At 35.0% G+C, this 5,000-nt stretch overlaps 1 pseudogene; it reads left to right on the top strand.

The window, feature by feature from the left end:
- Nucleotides 1-5,000, top strand: part of LOC135225621 (neural cell adhesion molecule 2-like) — a 386,945-nt pseudogene that overhangs the window by 379,174 nt on the left and 2,771 nt on the right.

The raw sequence follows: 5,000 nt of genomic DNA, 5'->3' as shown, positions 1-5,000 counted from the left end.
GTCACTGTTCAAGAATTATTTGACATTTTAGGAAGCAGTTCTGTCGCTCTCTGAGGGGATAAGTGCTATTCCCTTCTTCTTCTTCTTCTTCTTCTTCTTCTTCTTCTTCTTCTTCTTTTCTTCTTCTTTCATTCAGTTTTGCTTGAGGTAGACAAGGGTTCACACTGATCGTATCCTTGATGACCTTTGCGTTAATTGAAAAAAAATGTCATGCAGATGAATTTTATTTAATTTTTCGTTCTCCTCACTTACTTTTAGTCTGAAGTTGATAAGGTATCACACTGCCATTATTCCTGATGACCCTTAAGCGAATATAAAAAAAAAAAATATGTCCGTTTTAGTTTTTTTTTTTTTTTTACATTGCGTTCCCCTGGAATGAAGTGTTTAACCAGCGTCAAAAGACTCGTCATTAAAGTAATTAGAACTTAGTACATCCTACTCTGGCATAGTCTCTCTCTCTCTCTCTCTCTCTCTCTCTCTCTCTCTCTCTCTCTTCTCTCTCTCTTCTCTCTCTCTCAGGATGCAACCGTATGAGCAGAAAGCAGTAGTTCTTCATGATTATATATATATATATATATATATATATATATATATATATATATATATATATAGCCATATCTGTACATACAAACATACATACTGCAAATGTAGTATACGATCTAAATACTCTTAATATAGAAAGCTAAATAATTCTTCAAAAGCCAATATTTCACAACATACCAAGACGACTTCCCTCGTAGTAAAAATGATTAAAAATAAAATACTTCATAATCATGTACTTTCTTCAAAGCTATTTTATTATTCTACCAAATCTAACCCCCGCCCCCACCAAAAAAAAAAAAAAAACATGATTTATTTTCTTTTGTTCTCTTAGGCCTCCCTTCCAGATCGCAGCCATCGGCGTTAATGTTCGTGTTGGGGGTAATTGGGGGAGCGCTGTTGGTGGTGGTGTTGCTGCTGATGGTGGGCATCATGTGGATGGTGAGAGGGAAGAGGAGGAGAAGGAGAAGAAACACGGACAGCCAGGAGGAGGAGACCGAGACCAGCAAGATCCACAAGAAAGAATCGAATCCGGATATCATAGGTGAGAGGTTACCTAAGTAGGACTTTTGGGGTTGTTGGTTGAGGCTGGATTTCCTGGATTGGTACATTTTAAAGATATGTCGTATTATATACTATATTCATTATAGTTACATCAAGATTTCAATTTAATGGTATTTCTGATGAATTCATCAGTGTTGGTAGTAAGTTTTGATATGATGTTCAGGCTAAATTTCCTATGCTTAGAATGGTTGGGGCTGAAATTCCTGGCTTGGCCAACATTAAAGATATATCGTATTATTTATTAATATTTATTTTGGCTACATCAACGTTTCAGTGTAATGGTATTTCTGATGAATTGATCAGTGTTGGTAGTAAATATTGAATAGCTGAGGTTGACTTTCCTGGCTTGGTACATTTTAAAGATATATCGTAATATTTATATTCATTATAGCTACATCAATATTTCAGTTTAATAGTATTTATGATGAATTGATCACTGTTGGTAGTAAGTAATGATATGTTGATCAGGCTAAATTTCCTAGCTTAGAATGGCAGAAGCTGAATTTCCTGGCTTGATAAATTTCAAAGACGTCGTATTCATTATAACTACATCAAGATTTCAGTCCAATAGTATTTCTTATGAATTGATCAGTGTTGAAAGTAAGTACTGATAAGTTGATCAGGCTAGATTTCATAACTTAGAAAATTGCAAGAATTTATTTTGTTCATTATATCTGCATCGAAATTTGAATCATTATTTTCGATGAATTTACCAGTGCTGGAAGTACGTAGTGATTAGATGTCAAGGCTAAATTTCCTGGCTTAGTAATTCATAGAAATGTGTATTTTAATATTCAGGATAATCTGCATCGAAATTTGGATTTAATTGTATTTTCGATGAATTGTTTAGTGTTGAGCTAAAGATTAATTAGTTGTCGAGGCTAAATTTCCTGGCTTAGTAAGTCATAATAAATTATTTTATTCATTATATCGTCATCTAAATTTGAATTTAATAGTATTTTCGATAATTGATTAGTGTTGAACTAAGGATTGATTACTTGTTGAGGCTAAATTTCCTAGTTTAGTAAATCATAAAATTTATTCAGTATATCTACATCGAAATTTGAATTTAAGATTATTTTCGATGAATTGATCTGTGACGGAACTCAGCTTAGCCGCTGATTTTTCCTAATTAACAGGCAAAGCTTAGCCTTTGAGCTTTTAAAAGCACAAAACTTCGTCTCAGAGCTCTTCATAGTATGCAGTAAAGCTTAGCCTCGAAGCTCATCAAAGTAGGGAGGGAAGCTTAACTTCTGAGAATATGAAAGTATAAGGCAAAGCTTAAACTTGACCTCTGAAAATTCCAAATCAGGACGCAAAGCTTAACCTCTGAGTTTGTGAAAGTATGAAGCAAAGCTAAGCCTCAAGGCTCATCAAAGTACCAAGGGAAGCTTAACCTCTGAGCTTACAAAAGTATGGGACATAAGCTTAACTTCTGATTTGCTAATTCAGAAAAGAAAGCTTAACTTCTGATTTTCCAATTCAGAAAAGAAAGCTTAACTTCTGAATTTTCAAATTCAGAAAGAAAGCTTAACTTCTGATTTTCCAATTCAGAAAAGAAAGCTCAACTTCTGAATTTTCCAAATTATGAAGCAAAACGTAACGTCGTGAGTTTTTCAAACGTCGAAATCTCAAAAGTTAAATTCACTCGCTGTCAACCGTGACCTTTTCGAACCGTTTGTAAGTAATCATGACGTCATTATGTGTCCGCAGATGTCGTCACGCCTACGTCATCAGCATACAGTGACGTCAACATCAGCGTCATCAAACAGCCCCAGAGGAACTACGAGATGGAGGCCTCCTCGCAGCCCTTGCGAACCCTGGGGAGGGAGTGCTACAGAGGGGGGGAGGTCATAGCAGCCTCCTCCGGAGGTGGGGGAGGAGGAGGTGGAGGAGGGGGAGGGGAGGAGGAGGAGGAGGGAGTGTTGTTGGTATAGCAGCAGGTAGTCCAGGCGTTGGAGGAGGAGTATTCGAAGCTGTAGAAATAGAAGAGAGAGAGAGAGGAGGAGGAGAGGAAGAAGGAAGGAGTAGGAGTAGGAGTAGAAGAGGAAGCCGCGGCAGCTACTTTAATGTCCGTCCATAGAAGAATCAGCGAGAAGTCTCAGGGGCCGCCTTTCGGCTACACGGAGCCTCTTCATCTGCCGATTCAAAGGAGCTTACAAGTAAGTCGACCGGAAAGGGGACGAGGAACAAAGAAAAAAGAAACAAACAAAAACAAAAACTCAGACGAAAAGCAAAAACATTCATCAAACATTTAGGTAATACGTAGGAAGACAAACAAAATAACATAGTGAGTCAAACGCTTAGGTAATGAGTTTGTTTGTTTTGTTTGTATGGTGCTTTTACGTTGCATGGAACCAGTGGTTATTCAGCAACGGGATCCAACGGCTTTACGTGACTTCCGAACCACGTCGAGAGTGAACTTCTATCACCAGAAATACATATCTCTCACTCCTCAATGGAATGGCCGAGAATCGAACCCGCGATCACCGAGGTGGGACGCTAATACCATACCGACCACGCCGATGAGGCGCTTTAGGAATTGAGTAGGAGCACAAACGAGAAGCTCAACAATCAATCAAACGTTTAGGTAATAAGTGGTAAAACAGAGTAAAAAACAAAAAACAGATAAAATGAATCCAACAAATACAGGTGATATGTGGGAAAACAAACAGAACAAAAATAAAATGAATCAAACATTTACGTAATGAATTGAAAAACAAATAAAAACACAAAAATAAAAAAACAGAAAAAATGAACCGAACGTTTAGGTATTAAGTGGGGTAACATAAAAAAGTGAAAACAAAATTAATCAAACTTTTTGGCTATAAATGGAAAACAAACAGAAAATCAAAAAGCAAAAACAGCAAAAATGAGTCGAACGTTTAGGTACAGGGGTTATGGGGGGGGGGGGGGACAGGCGGCAAAAAAGAAAAAAAAAAAAGAAAACAAAATTAATTACGCGTTTTGGTAATAAGTGAGAATACAAAATAAAAAAAAAATTAATCAAACGTTTAGGCAGTAAGTGGGAGTACAAAACAGAATTAACATGTATAGGTAATATGGTAAAACAAATACAAAAATAAAATAGAACGAATCAAACTTTTAGGCAATAGGTGAGAAAAGAAAGAAACACATAAACAAACAAAAATAGAAAAAAAAGAATCAAACGTTTAGGAAATAAGTAAGAAAAAAGAACGAACAGATTTAAGAGTCTGTTTCATTAGCAAATTGAAACTGGGGAATTAAGACTCCCGATATAATACCCTAAGTAAGTCTTGTTCTCTTTTAAGATTCATTTTATTTTTGTAAATTTTACTTCTATCATTTTTTTTATTACTCAAATATATTCGACTTAAATATAACAAGGAACGCCATCTATCTCCGTTCTCTCTTTATATGTGCGTAGGTACACTGAAGACGCACACATGTAAACCAATAAACCAGTAATGTGCACACGAGAATTTTGAAGTAAAGGAGTTTTAGTAAATTAAATATCAGTTTATCTTCTAAGCAAACCAATTCATCGATCATTTATCCCCAAAAATTTTTCATGTAATAAATGCGTTCCTTTCACAGTGACTAGATTTCAGTAAATAAACGAAGTGCGCATAAATTTGGAGTTATTGTTTTTTTTTTTTTAAACCATTGGGAGGCAGTAGAACTGTATTAGATTAAAGATTGTGTTAAAATCTAACGAATTTTTCCTATAAAGTCCTTTCAGTTCATGTCACTTACTCGTACAAAAATACCAATTTATAATATATATATATATATATATATATATATATATATATATATATATATATATATATGTGTGAGTGTGTGTGTGTGTGTATACATATACATATATATATATATCATATATATATATATATATATATATATATATATAT

Source organism: Macrobrachium nipponense, chromosome 13 (assembly GCF_015104395.2).
Source record: "Macrobrachium nipponense isolate FS-2020 chromosome 13, ASM1510439v2, whole genome shotgun sequence".
Lineage (NCBI taxonomy): Eukaryota > Metazoa > Arthropoda > Malacostraca > Decapoda > Palaemonidae > Macrobrachium > Macrobrachium nipponense.
The sequence above is the reverse complement of the archived record's forward strand: the minus strand, read 5'-3'. Positions and strand labels throughout refer to the sequence as shown.